Here is an 18,594-nt window from a genome sequence, read left to right as displayed (position 1 = left end):
CAGTTGTTCGATTAGATTGAACGATACCCTAGACATTGCGTTCGCTGAAACCATGGCCTGACTTTGACATGCTATAGGACAGCGACCTTACAAGCTACATCTAAAGTTTTGATGCTAAGCTATCCGCCATTCAATTATCTACAGCTATGCAAAATTTGATGCGGCTAAGCCGCACCGTTTAGTAACCATTCTGGGAAAACCGTCGGGAGGGTCAAGTTGACCCCCACTCGAGCGCGTGTTAATATATTGTTTGTGTGAAAACGGAAATTCGTAGCATAAGAGAGGGGTATTACCAATATCACAGGCAGAGGGGCCACAGAGGGCACGTGTCCCACACTTGTGCTCCAAGGGCCCTTCAGGGTCTTTGGAACCTACGATTAAGGGCCCAAAATACCTGCCGGAGGTTGTGCTAAGAGGTGGCTGCGGGGACGGGTGCTCCCGTTACAATCAGGGGGCCCTGTGCGCTGATCAGGGCCCCCCTGAGCCGATAAGAGCTTTTATGTCGATCAGGCACCACCAGCACCGCGCAGTCGGCTCCGTGTCGGTATAAGCCTGCGGGCCCACTTCCCAATCAGCTACAAAACCGGGAGCATTGATTTACACTGGCCGGGGCCTCCGCATCTATCAGGACCCACGGCGCCAAGCAGAAAATCCTGTGCTCGCAAGGGCTCCTGGCAAACCAAGGGCAGTGTTCATAATGCTCGAAGAGAGGTCCGGGCAGTCCAACCGAACCAACAATGAATGACCCGGTTGGTGAGCGTAAGGGCCGAAAGGACTGGCTGTGGGTTACCTAAAAAATTCGCAGGCCGTGGGCTTGTAATCCGAAATATCGGCCAAGAGTGCTCTTGCACCGTTTGATGACCCATCAGGCCATGCGGACGCCTAAGTCTACCATAGGCCATCAACAACAAACATTTGGCTCGCTGTTAATCTGGACCCTAGAGTCTCATTTCGCACGCAGGAGCAATGCTGGTAGTCAATATTTGCACTTATCTGGGTCCCTGAAACAACGGTTTGGGCTCCGATGTGGGCCCGAGGCTCACAATGCCTAACAGGGGTCATGTGTCGGCCAGTGACGTCGAGTCGGCCACAGACTTTGTTTGAAAAGGTCCAGAGAGGGGCAGAAGAGCTCCTCGGGACCAAAAATCAATGGCTCGTCTGGAAGGCTGAAGAGTTCGAAGGACTGACCGCAGGTCGCATACACGCTCGCTAGGGTAGGGATTAATTTGATTGTCCCAAGGTTTTTCAAGAATGGTTTCCGAACGGCGTGGCGCAGTGGCGCTAAATTTTGCATAGCTGTGGACAGTTAGATAACGGATCGCCTGACATCAACAAATTAGATGTATCTTGTAAGGTCGCTGACCCATGACAGGTCAAATTCAGGTCATGAATTCAGCGGGGTCAATTTCAAGGGAATCGTTCAGTATAATACAACAACGGAGTGTTAGACGAGGCCGCACATATCTTAGATACTTTCTCAAGCAACACAACAATTGAATGAACAAATTCCATTGACATAAAGTCAGGTGTGTGTGATGTCTCTGTCCAGCGGCTCGCCTCAGCTCGGTCAGAGAGAGACGTATAGCGACGCGGCGATCTGTATTGGACCGAGTCCAGTGGCGTCCTGCCCCTACCATCCCAGGCAGACGCTACGTAACATTTAGTTCTGGTGAACTACCACTCATAAGTCAGTTTGCATACACGCACCTGTCATGCGTTCCGTACAGTCCGCCACAGGACGGCGGTCAGCGCCCGCGGCGGTAGATTCCACCGGCCGCATTCCACCGCGCGGCCGATGCCGCGCCGGGACACGGCAGGGACAGCATGCTGTGCCGCCGGGCCGGCTGGGCGTGCTCACAGCAGTGTGGAGGTCAGACCAACGTCAAAAGCAACCCGTTTTATTACTCCAGAGCTTGCCGTATGGGTTAGCTTCTGGTGCTCATCTCGAACTTACTGATCATAGCAACCGCATTATACACCGTCCTGGACTTTTTAAAGGTCAAAAAGTCACCGACCCAAAGTGACGCAGGTCAACATTTTGTTTTCACGAACATACTGCCTAGCGTAATATGTGTCGCTTATCAAAATGAAGAACTCAAAGCAATCTTGCATGATTTTGGCCATCATGACCTTCAAAAGGTCAAACAAGGTCACTGACATTAAATAAACATGTGACCTCTTGCTTAGAATAAGAACCTAGGATCTGGAGCATTTGAAGATCACCCTGGAGTTTGACCTTGTGTGACCTTATCTGAACCGAAGGTCATAACCTAGGAACCTAAACTTTGACCTAAGTGAGTTCACGTAAAGGCCAACACCTCGTAAATTTATTGTTTCTAGCTCTGTTAACTTCTGAAATCTCGAGGGGGTCAAAGTAATCCCCACCCGGGTGAAGGGTATCTAATCGGTCAACCGGGCGCGTGTTAAGGATGTTTTCAAGGCCTTGACCACAAATGTCAGTCAGAGGGTCCCTTGCATCGATTGAGGACCCCTGGTACAATGCAGGCCTCTTTTTCGGCCAGAGAGCATTGACACCGAACACAAGGCTGCGTTCCGGTCGCAGTCCTGAGGGTCCATTTGCCAAGCACGAACAAGACCGGGCCCGCGGTTTGCATTGGTCGGGGCCACTAAAATCATGAGGGTGGTGGTCAGGGTCCCACAGTTCATAACGACACTGTCCTGTGTCGGCAAGTGGCCCGAGTTTCCAGAAGCCGTGTTTGCGGGGACCCGAAAGGAATCTCGAGACCATAAATAAAGGGCCCGATTGGATTCAGGCCTGGCCCTCCAACCGTACTACCGTGACCTGAAATGTCAGTCAGAGAGCTTGTATTAGGGCTCTCTTCTCATGGTTCTCAAGCCCCATTACATAGGCTACAACACGGAGCCAAGCAGGAAGCCAAGCGTCTCCGCGTTCGTCTGGACCCTTAGGCCATTTCCCAAGCAAGAACGAGGCTGGGGCTCACGATTTGCAATGTTCGGGGTTCCTGTCACAATGAGGGGCTCCTATGTCGGTCAGGGGCCACAGTGTCTGACAGGGGTCCCGTGACGGGAAGCGGTCCCGAGTCGGCCAGAAGCCGTGTCTGAGAGGGCTGAAGGGGGTCCGAAGGGCCTCTACCACAGATCAAGGGCCCGAATGCAAGGCTGGAGGGCCCAAAGGGCCCTCCAGGTAAAAGGGCTCTAGGTAAAGGGCTCTAGGTAAAATTAAAAACCCGCCGGTAGGGCCCTGATGTCAAATGTCTGTTGGAGGGCCTTTTGCACCGAATGGAGACGCCTGAGACAGAGCGTTCCTTCATTTCGACAACACCGAACACCGAACCGAACACCGAACCGAACACCAACAACGAACACCGAATTTCGTTAAACCGAATGTCTTTCCACCGAATGTAAAAAACCTGAACGCTCAGTCTCCCCGCAGTTGCGTTTTTCAAGCCACCCTTTTATTTACCGAGTATTGTTGCCTGCGGCGCCGGGTGATCCTTACTGCTCGTGACATACCGCACTAGAGGCCGACAGCACGTCCGCCCTCTCCTCGTTCCAATTCCACGCTTCAGGATGTGCCGTATATACTCTGCGAGTTTACGATGGCGCCATCCGCGTCGCACGCTGTCGGCACGGATCACATCGCCTCCGCAGGGCCGTGTGATGGCTCGGCTAAGTCTGTATTTAAATTTCGCTATTTCTTACGCTGTCTGACAAAATGAAATAGGTCAAAAACTACCAGCATGTTCCTCCACCAGTCATGCTTTGTACGCTGCTGAACGGAAGTTTTCCTGCAAGCGTATGCTGGAGATGCACGTTGTTGGCAATACCTAACCAGTCCAAATGGAGAGGACGACGTTGGCGTCGCGTGGTCTGACATTGGACAGCTTGTTCGGCGGTCCGTGCCCGGCCCCTGGACGTGGGCTGCGGCATGCCAGCGGGCCTTGTCGCATACCAACACGCCGTGCTGCGGACGGTAACGAAGGTTCGTCTGCTGCCTGATGACAACTGTCAGACCAGGCACTCAGAGCCAGAGTGATGCCAAACGTATTGCGACAAACATAGGGAGTCGCACCGTGGTTACGTGAGGAGTCCGCGCCTGGGCCGGCGCGGACGGCGCTCAGCGTAGTGCTAGTGGTTGAACACGACTGGCATTGTCATGCAAACAAGGTCAGCGCAGTTAGGGATCTTAATTCACGACGAACCGCGCCACAAACTAGACGCAGATTTTGGATCTGTCGTCGCAGCGCAAAATGTATCAGTGCCCTCAAAGGCTGGGAATCTCTGAACTAATGCCGCAAGGGAAGATTCGTTTCCGCGCGGTCTGAAACAAACAAGACTGATTACCAGTCAGGACATTGATTGAATATGGTGCGACGGCGCCATTTGGGTGCAAAATGAAAAGCTGCTGAGCCTCAGCTCGCGACACTGATCCTGTATCGGCGTTGCAATACGATATCGTACAATATCGTATGATATCGTAATACGATATCGTACGTACGATATCGTAATACAATATCGTACTTATATGGCACAAGCCAGCTACACCGCTCGTCACCAGATTCCCTCTGCATGCGTCGTCCTAGACTTCTCTCTGACCACGCCTGGGGCGCTACTGTTGTTTTGTCAAGCGGGGTGAGCGCAGTGCAACGAAGCAAGATTCAAAGGGACGGAGTTTGCACGACCGTTGGGCAGCTATCGCGCGATGAAACGCCATGTTTGTCGCGCCGATGGGCTTGATGACCCTTTCCTAATTCAACGAGAGACGAGTAAACAACCCCCTGAGCTAATCAGGCCGCTGACAACTATGTGACACTGGGTGACATTTGCCCGCCATTTTGCAGTTCGCACGTACTTCCTGATGCCTGTGGACTTTGGTGCGGGACGCGAGGTGGAGAGGCAGTGTGAGGGCCACTGGGGCGTGCTGAACGCACCAAACCCAGGACCGGGCATGGTGGTGGTGGGAAGGGACCGCTGGCGGTTACACTCGCACCACGTCCGCACTGTCTGCCGCCCAATGACGGAGATACGCAAATAGCGCGCTACGGGACAGATTTCCTTCAAAAGTTGAGAATTTAGACATTGAAACTCGTGGGAATGAAACTTTCGTGGTGCACATATGTTGTAACTTGAGTGGAGAGTCGTGCACTAATCGTTATGTTTAGATATACCTACGCATTTGCTTCCGTCAACCGAACAGACAGGCCAAGTTCACATGCGAGAACACGAGATGACGAGTGGATTATATTTAGTAACCCGCTGTGACTATTCCAAGATGCTTTCCTGTTCAGAAAGGAAACTTTCAGGTTGAGGCGCCATCGTTTTACTTACGTCAAGCAGAGACGCATAGACGTCCAAATGTTTCGTCGAGTACCGCGCTACTTCTCACTTTTGTGTCAAGTATGAAACATTTAGTTTCCTGACAAAAATATTACACGAACTTCCGCGAAAAAAAGCGTTATCAAACAACAACTAAACCATGTTTTGGTGGTTTGCCATCTAGCGGGGGAAAAGAAGCAACGATGGCGGACAGGCATGCTTCTTGGAACTGGAAAATTCAAAGACTTTGTTTTTGTGAAATAATAAAGTTATTAGTGATAAAGCTGATAACTTATCGAGTTTATACGTGACACAATTTCTATGGGTATTGAGGTGTACACTGCATAAAAGACTCACTCCCTCTCCTTCTCCCTCAGCCTTCCCTCTCTCTCTCTCTCTCTCTCCCTCTCCTCCTTCTCTCCTCTCTCTCTCTCTCTCTCTCTCGTCTCTCCTTCTCCCTCTCTCTTCTCTCTCTCTCCTCTCTCTCTCTCTCTCTCTCTCTCTCCTCTCTCTCTCTCTCTCTCTCTCTCTCTCTCTCTCTCTCTCTCTCTCTCTCTCTCTCTCTCTCGTTTTGGCTCTCCCTCTCTCCCTCTCTCCCTCTCGCTTGTGGTGCCGTGAGGGCGGCGTTCCCTTCCGGTGTTGTCGGAGTCGGAGTCGGCCAGGGATGAAGAAAACATCAGTCGCCCATGCCTGTGGCCGCGAATTGCTGCGTCAACTTATCTTCGGGTTACCTTGCAGCAAGGCGCGCAATTGGCAGGTAGTTTGCTCGTGTACCCGGTTCACTGCGGGTGTCGTGTTTGCCACGGCGTCTTTTTAATATTATCTAGTCTTATCGTGTCCAGTTTTTTATGTTATCCGTTTATCCAGTTGCTTTTTATTGCATTCAGTTAAACGCTGCATTCAGCGCTGTGACAGTTGGCAAGGTGAAAATCTACTTTGTGGTCGGCGCACACGGAGCTTCGGTGAAAAGAGCGCCGGCGCTAGAAGGAAGGCAGCAAAGTCACTTTCACTTACCAGGCACACAACAGAACTGCTTATTCATATGGCAAAACAACGATCTCGGTGTGAAGAACGCAAGGAGCTGGCCTCCGTTATTAAACAGTACTCGAGAGGCTAACGAGATCGACGTCTGTTGCGAGACCAAAGTCCGTCTCGCCAGCTTGGGAACATACAATGATGCGACTCTCCCTGTTTCCGTTCGAGGGATATCGTGATAAATCGACCTGGCAAGTCATGCGGCTCTCAGCAAAAGAGTAAGGTGCGGATACTCATCCCACGTGCAATGCCATTCGGTCGGCAAAAGTTAAGTGTTACCCAGATAACATCATCGTGGAGCCCACCCGTGCAGAGTAACCGCTGCGATCGCCGCTGGGGCGTACCGCTAGGCGTCTCATATTCCTGCGAGAGGAGGTGATACGACTGGTAGCAGGCGAGTGAGAAAGCGTAGAGCTCCAGCTACGTTGCATGCTGGGCTTTAATGAGTCTACAGGTCAAACGTTCTACAAGCAGGGAAGCACTTCGGAACCTATGCAAAACGGTCAGGTGCTGCTTACTTCACGTGTGCCACTTTAACTGACTGGCTAAGGTAACTTGGTGAGCACAACTGCACAGGGTCGCCCACCAGGTTCTGTCGGCCAACGAAGCTGGAGTGCTGCCACAGAGCCGCCGAAATTAGTAGGCTCGAACCAGCCAATCAGCCAGACAAACGCAGCAGATCAAAGACCTAAACCAGCAGGGTGCGCATCTCGAGCGCCTCGCCATCAACATAGACTTGTCCTTGCAGCATGATCGACATGATCGACAGCATGATCGACGGCAAGGTGGCAAATGCAATTACCGAGACCGGCTCTCTGCAACGATGGCCACTCGGCAAGGCAATGCCAAAAGTCGTGAACGATCTGCAACACGTCCCGCAACTTCCAGTCAACAAAAGCCGCTTACAGTTGCGTCTCAGAACTCTGCAGGCCTGGATCCGGATTTTCGAGTGCACGCTCCACATCATTTAAGGAAAATGTTCCATCTTTACACGGAGTTTTGAACTGAAGTAGCCATCTTAAGCGCCTTTTGATGCGCCAATGTATGCCGATTGCCGTTACATCACAGCGGTTAGATCAGGGCTAGCTAGTTATTGCATAAATTATCCCACACAAGAAAAAAAAATTATTGGTAACTCAAGCTTACAATCTTTACCATAGCAATAACAATCCTTTGGCAAACAATCCAAAACGATATAACAAATTTATTAGTTTTTGCATGCAACTGCATCTCCAGATATAAATAATAACAAATAACTGCTGTGCGCATAACATGATATCAATGTCAGCACTGCAGCACTGACAGGCAAGGATAAGTCGACAATACAGTATTGGAATCCTCAACAGGCCTTGGCAGGCTTTGGTACCGCTATATTTGGTGCCCCGGTTCATGCCGCTATATGACAATTTTCACAGAAAGTCGTGCCTTCATAGTAACACGCGCCCGGGTGGTCGACTAGATACCCTTCGCTCGTGTGGGGTGGGGGGTTAATTGACCCCCTGATATCTCGGGAACTAAGAAAGCTAGAGACACCGCATTTACATTGTGTCTTGACCTGTACGTGAACGCACTTAGGTCAAAGTTTGAGCTTCCTAGGCCATGACCTTCAGGTCAAATAATGTCAAACAAGGCCAAATAATATGTTGGTCTCTAAAGTGCCCCCAGAACCCAGGCAACTATTTCTAAGCAAAAGGTCACAAGCCTATTTTAAGTCAGTGACCTTGTTTGACCTTTTGAAGGTCATGGTGACCAAAATTATACAAGACTGCTCTGAGTTTTGCACTTGAATAAGCGACAAAGACTACGCTAGGCAGTATGTTCCTAAAACAAAATGTCGACCCGGGTCATCTTAGGTCAATGACCTTTTCTGACTTCTAAGAAGTCGATGTAAGATGTATAATGCGGTTCCTGCTGTCAATAAATTTGAAATGAGCATCACAAACTATTCCATACACCAAGCTCTAGATAAATAAATCAGGTTGGTTTTGACCTTGGTCTTACCTTCATACCTGACCTTAGGTCAACGTTATTTGCTCATTCAATATTTGTGGTGCCTAAGAAAGCATCTCAGAGATGTGTGGCTTCGTCAAACACTCCGTTATTGTATCAGATCGGACGAATCCCTAGAAATGGCCTTCGCTGAAACCATGGCCTGACTTTGACCTGCCATAGGTCAGCGACCTTTAAAGGTACATCTAATTTTTTGTGTCAAATGATCCGCTATTCAATTATCTACAGCTATGCAAAATTTGGCGCGGCTATACCGCATCGTTCGGAAACCATTCTGGGAAAATTTGGGGGGGGGCTCAATTTGACCCCCACCTGGGCGCGTGTTAATAACCTGCCCTAAAAGCTGGCGATCGCTACTTTGGGTATGTCAAACAGTCCACCAAGACTTTTCGTACGACCAGCACCAAGACAAAAATCCACAAACAACTCATCCACTAATCCGCTACCCGACACAGCGCCCGCGACCAGAATGGCCGACTGGTGTCAGCTTTCATGCGTTTCGAGGTATTCGTGAGGTCTGGCTTCCAGATGCTGCCAGGTATTGATCTCGTCACAAAACGATTTCATGACGCCATCAAACGATGAAACGTGGGGTCGCATTTTAACCAATTTTAAACTTTTGCTACTTGGGGTCGTTTTTGAAGCTTGAAAACTTACCAATAGCTACAAATAAGCTTTTCGCATCATGTCTGGTACTTATCTCAATATCTTCAAACGTGGAGCATTCCCTTTAGCGCCTTTAGATGCAGAAATGGCAGGTCAGGTTAAAGGCGACAAGGAACAGATGTGAGAGAAGAAAGCGGTGGAAGCAGCGTTATGGGAGAGACTCCATCTCCACCTAAACCAGCCGAGAGTTGGAGAAAGTGGTTCCTCAAACATGGTCACAGCCTGACGGGCGTTCGGAGAGGAAGCGACCTTGGCTGAGATCACTGAGATCGACGAGTGGCTAATCCGACAGCTGGATACTGTCCTGAAAGCCATGGCATCCGGGTATGAAATTGATGTTTAGAAGTTCGGTGCCTACTGCCATGAAGCTGCCGGACTGTGCGTGAATCTCTATCCGTGGTATCCGATGCCCGTGTCTGCGCACTGAGTACTTCTCTATGGAGCAGCTGTCGCTGACGCGCTGCCATTGCTACTCGGACTCTTCAGTGAAGGGGCACAAGAGACTCGCAATACGGACGCACGAGCGTGCCGTGCGGGACACGCTAAAAAGGCTCTCGCCTGCACAGCATCGCCAACCAGATCGGAACCTTCTGATCACCAATGACTCTATCATGAGCACGTCGGCGATCAGTGTGCGTAATCAGGGAGCTGCCAGGGGCAAGAGGACGCTGTCAGAAGAGGCAATCGCCCTGCTATAACAAGACCTTCCCGGAGCCTCGTCATGTTCACTAGGAGGGTAGCCGGACAAGAAATCAGAAGCCAAGAGGTCAGGGGATAAAAGTCAAATGAGATGAAGTCATTTATTAAAAAGTCGAACAGGATTAAAGCAAAATGCCAAAAAGACAAAAATCCAAACCGTCAAAAGGACAAAGGGCCAAATGACAAATAGAAAAATTAATAAAAATCAAACGTAAAAAGTCAAATAGGCAAGAAGCTTAATAGATAAAGGTCAAACGCAAAACGTCAAATAGGCAAACCATCGAAAGGGATGAAAGTCAAATGATTCAAAGTCAAACGGCACAAGGTCAAAAGAATAACACGCGTAATGGCAGGGAGTTCAATGCTTAAAAGTCAAAAGATAGAAGTCAAATATAAATTGTCATTGGGGTGAAAGCCAAAAGTGATAAAGACTGCGGCAATAATAGGCTTACCTTGTGTCTGCTACTCCTCTTGCAGTCTTCCCCACTTTAATGTAAAAGGGGAAAAGACAAGTGTAAGAAATCCAAGTAAAAATGAACAAAGTGCCTGGGAGCCCTGAAGCAAGTGGGCTAAAAAAGACATTCGTCCATCGCGCGAGGCATTTTTAATCAAATCCAGAGAACTCCATGAACTTTGCACAGCCACGAAGCCTGTGCGTCTTACTTGCGCTCAGGCCGGGCCGCCTTTATATGTCAGCCTGGATCCTTGCACGCCTGGAGGGACCCTTTAGGTGTTGTAGGTGTAATCAGTGACGGCTCAATAGCAAACGAGCAAAGGGTCGGTTGCCCATCCCCATAATTGGGCTAGTACATGCCACTTCGTGGTTCTGACCCCTTTTGCAACAAGTCGTAACTTTCACGGAGGCTTCTTCACTGAATGTGTCTACTTATAGAGCCCATGGAAACCAAGTACCTAATCTATCTCAATATCTGCAGATACCATTTCTAAAACTTGATCATTTTACCGGACAACTTGTTAAGACCAGCCGAACACTCTTAACAGTAATTGCTGCCTTTTACGACTTAAAATTGTTAAATTTGTTCTTATGCAACTAAGAGGACTTAAATTTGGTCAATCATAAAAGTGGCTGTGTGCAAGCAACCAGCTTCGCTTACAAATTTCAGTAGCTGCCTTAGGTCTAACGTTTTTTTTCTTTCATTGATCTTCGTGACCTCCCAAAATGGAGTTATCTATGACTTTCCGAAACCCGAGATGACCACGAAACGTGACATGCGCTCTCTCCAAATAAGAAAGCTTTGCTTTTGTTCTGAGGAGTTAGAATAGAGAAAGGCTTTAAAGTTATTGTGCGCGTTCGCTTGTCCTCTTCCCGCCAAAGCTTAACAGGCCTATCAGATAGCCTCGCCCAGGAGGATTCTCTGTGCGTAGGCTCTATTTTGTCGAAGAGTGTCCGAAACCACCTGAAAAGATCTTCCATGGCTCAAAATCCGTGGCATCACTCGTCAGAGGAATGTCCTTTTATGGCCATAGTTTGCTAAGGTTGAAGGGATCTTAAGCAGATAAGCCAAAAGACATCACATCGTGAGAAATCATCTTGGTTTAAGACACTTATCTAAGGGTGTAGTTACCTATTCAGTTGCTACAGGACATCACATTGTGAAAAACCATCGTGAGTTAAGACACTTACCCAGGGGTGTGGTTTCCTACTCAGTTGGGGTCAGCAATAGTTTGGGCGCAAAATGACCGCGGCTGTCAACGCGCCCTTAAGCCCAAACAACGACTACTCAGTTGAGGGAGCGGGCTTCAGCACTCCCCCCCCCAAACCTTGGGAGTAAAGTGAGCCAAATCTGGGGAAAACTTTTTTTGTTTTTTTTTACACATTTTGGAAAAGATCTGGTCCTTTTTCACTGTCCAGCCTCCAACCATTTTGAGAATCTACGCCTCCGAATTTCCATCACGCCAGAGGGCTCTTCTTCGATCCAAAGCTGGGACCCAGCCTATGCTCCTCTTGCGGAGTTACAGAGCCGATAAATGGATTATTCCAATTAGCTAAGCGGGTCAGGCTTTCAATCCCCCCCCCCCCCCAGCTAAGCCTTCTCTGCGGGCGGCTGACCTGAGGCCTTCGGCGTGCTTTGAAGCCCTGTTAAATTCAGGGAAGTGATTTTTATAGCTTGTCCTGCCGTTGCTCATTTTACGTTTACTCCTTTTTCTGCTTTTGACTTTTATCGTTTTAGCTTGCATCCATTTTACCTTTTAACTGTGTCGCTCCTTACCTTTTGACTTTTAAGTTTTTGACTTTTTGGCTGTTCGACTTTTTGCATTTGACTTTTATTCGCTTGACATTTTGCCATTTGGCCTTTAATCCTTGTATTTTTTCCTTTTTGGATTTGATTTTTATCCTGTTAGACTTTTTGCCGCTTGAATTTTTACCATTTGACTTTGTTGCCACTTGACTTTTGCCATTCGACTTTTGCCGTTTTACTTTTTCATTTGAATTTTTGTCCTTTAACTCTTCGTTTTTGACTTTTTGTCCCGTAAACTACTAAAAGACGACACTAGCGGCGCCAGCTTTGCCCACACAAGCAAAGATCAGCGAGCGTGTCTCATTGGTTAATTACGCCCCGTCCACATGTGTAACGGTGTTACATACCATCTACACACACCACGCACACAAAATTACAGTATGGCTGTGAAGCCAGCAGTTGAAAAGAATTGTGTGAACCCGGTGATGTCAACAATACAGAAATTGAAAACACCGCAGAATGCCATTTGGGGTCTGCAGCCATGTGATATTGCTGGTATTACAAACGAGCCCTGCCAAAAATTCAACCATTTTTTGGCCCGGTGATTTTACCCCGTTTAAACATAACAACAAAAAAAAACAGCTGGTTCTGAATCAGGCTAAAGCTGAAAAATGCCTGTTTTGATCTATGCCCTAACAGTGCAGAAAGAGTATGGCTGCGAGTAAAGCCATCAAACAGAATAAAAAGTAAGACAAAATCATGGTTTGTTTTAAAAAATGAGTTCATGCAAGTGTGGCCTAATAGATATGCAACAGAGCTGCAAAGTGTTTGCTGAAGACTAGAGAAAGTCATTGGTGCTCATAGAAAACACATTTTTAGCATTTTTCCAGCAAAAACATGCTCAAAATATACCACGTGTCTCGAGCACGTAAGCGTAAGTCATAGAAGTTTGGCGCAGTAAATGAATATCACCTAGGCTACCAGCGAAGGCTGTGCAGACGTCATGTCCCCATGGGACTGAATTTCGGTAGCCCGTAATATGGTTTTGGTTGATACTACGCAAAGGTTGGTAGATACTAGCAGCATGGTCAGGAACGGATATTTCGCCAATGAACTGGGTAACAATCTTGTTCTACATCTGTATTTCAATGTTATGTGAAAAGTTATTGTGCATCTTACATTTAAAACCTAAAGATAAATCAATACTACGATCTGCTGCTAAAAATGGATCCTACTAAACCACGTCTTTTAGGCTCAGTATCTGCGCCATATTCATAGTCGTCAACGTGCCTGAACATCTGTATGTCATGCCTCGTGAAATTTATATTCAGCTGAACATAAATGAATATCATGTGTAATGCTTGCATTAAATGTATACATGGGCAATAATTTTTATTCATCGTCGTACTGCAGTACCTATATGGAGTGCAACGTAAAAATAAGGTAATGTGAGGAGGGTAGTTGCCAAAAATTTCGCTGCTTCTTCAATATGATCTTCCTAGTCGCTGGTTAACTTGCAGATCGAAAATTTCGGATAGGTTAAATGAAGAGGTACGCAAAAATGTTACTCAGACTACTACCCTTATCTATCCCAAAACTATTTCCCAGCTGAAACACCGGTCGCCACTTTGACAGCAATCGCAAAGCTTGCCATGAAATCGTCCCGTTTTGCAGGAAAACCTACTATCTTGAACTGAAATGGCGCGCTCTGCATTTACGTCTCCTGGGGCTTAGCCATCACTATCCCCATTAAGGCAAGCCAACTCTGCATCCACCCTGGCAACTTCCTTCCTAGGGCTACAGGATGTGCATTCCTGCTTGAAATCCCCGACCTGAATTTCATGCTCTGCGAAGCAACTGCTGTGCAACGAGATTGTCTTCAGCTCATGTTGTTGCTTCATGTAAAAATAGTTCTGCTTTCTTTTGCAGAAGTTACTGAAAGGCAATTGTTAGCATGAGAAGAGACAATAGTTAACGTAGGCTTAGACGTTTTTCCTTCAGTCTGGGCAGGATGGAAGGATGAGACCAACCAGTATAAACAGGGGTACAACGCGGTAGAGAAAACATCAGCAACAGCGACTGTCATTTTGTGCATGCTATCCAAATGCTAACAATAGCTTTTAAGTTGAAGCATGAACCTGGGGACATAGCTCTAAATGCAGAGGTCTAGAAAGCATACAAAAGCACCAAGATTTCTCTATTATATGTGACGTCGGCATCACAACATGGAATCTTTGTTGTCCTCATTCCAGTTAGCAATAATGAGGTAGAATCTATGGGTTGTGATTTCATGAATGGCATAACAGAAATACATTTTTGTCCCACCGGGCACCGTGAATACAACCCTGAACGTATACTTACATATGCACAATAATGTTCTACTGATTTCCAGTTTTGCATGCTGTGATATACAATTAGACCTTTTCGGAAGAAAACAAGCTATTGATATTACAGACTAATTGCTGAGATTATCATCCTCGTCTGGTATGTTACTTTGTACGCAGTAATACATGTAGCAATTTCTATTTCACTACATGTGCATGGTGACTTGGGGTGCCCAGAGCTGGATGCACTCTCAGCCAATGCCAGGGTGCAGGACCAGCATTGAAAGAGTAGATGTGACAGTAGTTTCAAACACAAATAAACATATTTTCCTAAATGAAAACAAAGATCAGCTTAATTTAGCTTGAATTCGATTTGGCCCAAACGCGTACGCTAGGCTCAGAATCATGTCATTATGCTCCCAGCATCATCCACTGCGCCAGTGGATGACTAACGCGCACGTTGGATTTCAGGCATTTTTGAGCATTTGCGTGGAATCGCTAAAAAAAATAATACCTGAGCCATGGACGCCGACTTCTTTTGCTTTCGTCAAACTTTTGCTTGTAATTAATTCGCCGCAAAATGCAAAACGGGGACTATTTACCTACAATTCGCACACACGCAGCGGGCGCGAAAACAGCGCATGGAACTGGTTTACATTACGTTGTTTTCATTACGTGGTTTACATCCACGTGGTTTATCCACTGTAAGGCGCACTTAGATCGGCCGGACCGCATTGCCGGACCGTCATTTGTTCTCATGTCAGCGGTAACAGAAGCATCACCTCTCGTCCGAGGCACGTTCTCTGCTGCGGCAGTGGGTTCGGCCTCTCTTAGTGGAGGGTGTGCTGTTTCGAGTGTGTTTCAACTGCTCAGGGCCCGCGGTCCTGAGCAGTTGTAGGTGGTCGATCCGAAGTCTTGGTCCCTGTTATTCTGACATCGATGCAGTCAGGATCCACGGGGGTCACTTCAGCCCTGAGAAGCTGTTGGTGCAGGCGCGGTTTGATTCCGGCCTTCGATGGCCAGTGACACACCACATATTTTTCACAGAAGGTGACGAATGCAGTTTATGTCATTCACATGCTTCCAAGCCTGGCTCATCGATGGAAGAGCTATACTCGTCGGAAGCGTGAGAAACTGTTTCCATTGATTTCTCGGCCGGTCTTTCCCTCGCGGCACATCGAAACAAACTCATGTTGGTGTGCTGCGATAATTTCACTCGATGGGTGGAGGCCTCTTCCTGATGTCTGCCAGAACGGTGGCGCACATCTTCACTCATGAGTTACTCGTTCGCTTCGGGTGCCTTAATGACGTTCACTCAGATGCGGCAAGTTTTGCGGCAAATTTCAAAAGTGAGCTGTTTGCCCAGACATGTTGACTTATGGGGATCCGTAAAACCAGCACGACTAGCGTCCATCCGCAGGAAAGTAGCCGGTGTGAGCGAATGGTGAGAACGGTGTTGGGCATGTTGTCCAAGTATCTGGGTGACGACCACTGCGACTGGGGCCAGCACCTGCCACTGCTCATGCTCAGGTACTGCTCACAGCAGCACAAATATCCGGGTTACAGTCCGTTCTTTCATGATGGGTTGAGAGCCTCGCCTGCCGGTCGATGTGGAGATTGGTGCACCTCGTGTGCCAAAGTCCGCCTTTGTGTCAGCTTACGTGGACAAATTTTGTGAGAGTTTGCGTGGGGCTTACTGGGAGGCTGTTCGTATGTCCGGCGTGAGGAACGTGAGGAGCAAGCGCATATACGAGCGACAACTAAACGCGCATATACGAGCGACAACTAAACCCTGTTTCCTATCAAACTGGCGATAGGGTGTCACTTTCAAAAGCGTTCCAAAAAGAGGTGAATGTTGCAAAGTCGCCCGTCCATGGAAAACGGCCGTCAATGCGCCAGGGCACAGATATTTGAACCGTAGTATGCTTGTAGGACAGTGGCGAGATATTGCGGGCTCACCACAGAGGGCCAAACCCGCTTCACCGTTCAGATCAGGCGTCGGATTTAGTGCCGTCCAGCAGTGTGGATGACGAGAACAATGGGGCGCCTCTCTCTCTGCGGAGGAGGGAGCCGAGCGTGAGTCGTCACGTTGTGGACGGCGGGGATCGGTGGGCTCCCGTCAGCCATCTGTCGCTGCTGACCGTCCGCGCATCCCAGACGTAGTGCCAATTCTGATAATGACCGCGGGCAGGTTGTTATCTGTAATTCGTGCCAAGTACCACATGTCATCACTGCTGCTCGGCGTGCTGGTGAGGAGGCTCCGGTCGCAGCTCTCGTCTTCGCTCCGCGGCAGCCGGACGTCCTTAACGGCGCGGCAGCCGATGACGCCGGTCTGGGGGCGGGCTGTTCCGGGGGAATCTGCTGCTGCACCTGACGCTGCAGGGGTCTCGGCCGATTCGGGTGGACGTAGACGGTCTTCTTCGGATGGTTCAGGGGATCGGACCATTCACCGGTGTTCTACTCGGCTCAGCCGTTTCTCCTAGCTTGTTTGCATTCTGTTGACGCTGTTGCTGCTCTTGTCATGGTTAACCATTGTAATGTGATAGTAGGTTAAGCAGCTCCTATATAGGGCGGTTCACATCGGTGTTGGCTATGGCTGGGCTGGGCTGGGCTACTAACAGCTGTATTTTAGCCATATGTTTGTCGTGAAGCCTGTGACGTCGCGATGATTTTGTTGCTTTGTTTGTCGGGTCTGGCTGCGAGCTGAACAAGGCTGTCACTTCGGCTTTGTTAGTGCGGCATCTAACAATTGATGCGCGCTGTTCGGTTTGCTCGATTGAGCCGCTCAGTCCTGATCCGTCCCATGCACTTCCAGGTGTTGGCTGATACCGGGACTGGGGAACGCGGGTGGTGCACCAGCACGGCGTGTTGCAGCACGATTTTAAATGTCAGACGCCAAGAAGTATTGGGCTGGCGAGCGTTGGGTGCCAGTGTGTGCTCATCGGGCGTTTGGTGTTTACAGTCATGATGCACGGGAATGCGTTGAGTGCCTGGGAGACGCCTGCGTGGGATTTGCTACACGTAAATGGAATGCTGGATGACTTTGCCGCCTAGTTTGTGACTTACTGCTTGGGCAGCTCGGTGTGTAAACCCGCGTGTTTAGTATTTGCAATTGAAAATGACTGTCCTTGTCGCAGGGGGAAAAGTGTGACGATGTTTCTTGTATCGACGGCCCCGTCTCCAGCCGCGCGGCGCGTCCTGACCGCTCGGCGGTCTGAGGTCGCAGTGTCCCCAGGGCGCTGTGACGCGGGCAGTGATTGGTTCGCGGCGTGTCCGCCACTTGATAGGCGATCTGTGTCCCGGTCCCTCTAGGGCTGGGAGAGGTGGACGGACGCCGGCCCGGTGCGGGCGTAGAGGTGCGAGTTGTAGCTGGTGGTACAGGCCACAAAGTTCACACGTTTATCGAGCTTACATATGTGCCATGTGATTGTTTTTATCGCCGCTAGTTTTAAAATAATGCTTAACACGAATTCAGCGTGTGAAAATGCGTCACGCACAAAACCAATTCAAAATTAAGTGGGAGGGACATCGCCTCAGCTTTATGTTCAGGACACAGGTTTTTACCAATTCATCTTCACTTGCTGAATTAATCCCACTTTTTAGAGAAATCTGGCGATAGCACAGCGTAAGAACGCAAGATGAGTAGCCGGTGCGGCGGCGCCCAAGGTGCACCAATGACGTCACCGTCCAGGGAAGCATGGAGCGGGGCGGGTGGTGGGCAAGGTTTGTGTTGTGTACGGGGAACGGCAGGTGGCTGGTCAGCTGGTCCCGAAGCGCAGCTGGTCGGCTGGTCGTGGAGCGCAACTGGGTGGTTGGTCCCGGAACGCGGCTGGTCGCAGAGCGCAACTAGACAGCTGGTCCTGGAGCGCAGCTGGGCGGCTGGTCCCGGAGCGCAGCTGGGCAGCTGGCCCCGGAGCGCAGCTGGGCGGCTGGTCCCGGAGCGCAGCTGGGCGGCTGATCCCGGAGCGCAGCTGGGCGGCTGGCCCCGGCTGTCGGCCCCGTCCGTTAACGTGAAGCGCCGTCTGGTGACGCGAGGGGGGAGGGGGGGGGGGTGCGCATTATCACCGACGCATTATCGTCGCATTTTCACCGATGGTCCTGTGATGACGAAAGCCAGTGCAGGATAAGCACCGCGTCAGCATGAAGACGCGAAGAATCTGCCGCGAGCTGATGCGTGCCGGCCACTTCTCAGATGCTAACCGTCTGGACCGGGCAATTTTTCACATAACCATCACAATTGACGAATTGTGGATCCCTGTTTGCAATCCGGAGACGAACGTGCAGTCGAAGCAATGCAATATGGGGGTTCGCCGCCACCAGGGGCGTTCCTAGAACACGAGTCTGCGGAGAAGATGTCTAGA

Source organism: Pollicipes pollicipes, unplaced genomic scaffold (assembly GCF_011947565.3).
Source record: "Pollicipes pollicipes isolate AB1234 unplaced genomic scaffold, Ppol_2.1 Scaffold_7231;HRSCAF=8579_pilon_pilon_pilon, whole genome shotgun sequence".
NCBI classification, from domain to species: domain Eukaryota; kingdom Metazoa; phylum Arthropoda; class Thecostraca; order Pollicipedomorpha; family Pollicipedidae; genus Pollicipes; species Pollicipes pollicipes.
This window is presented reverse-complemented; position numbering follows the sequence as displayed.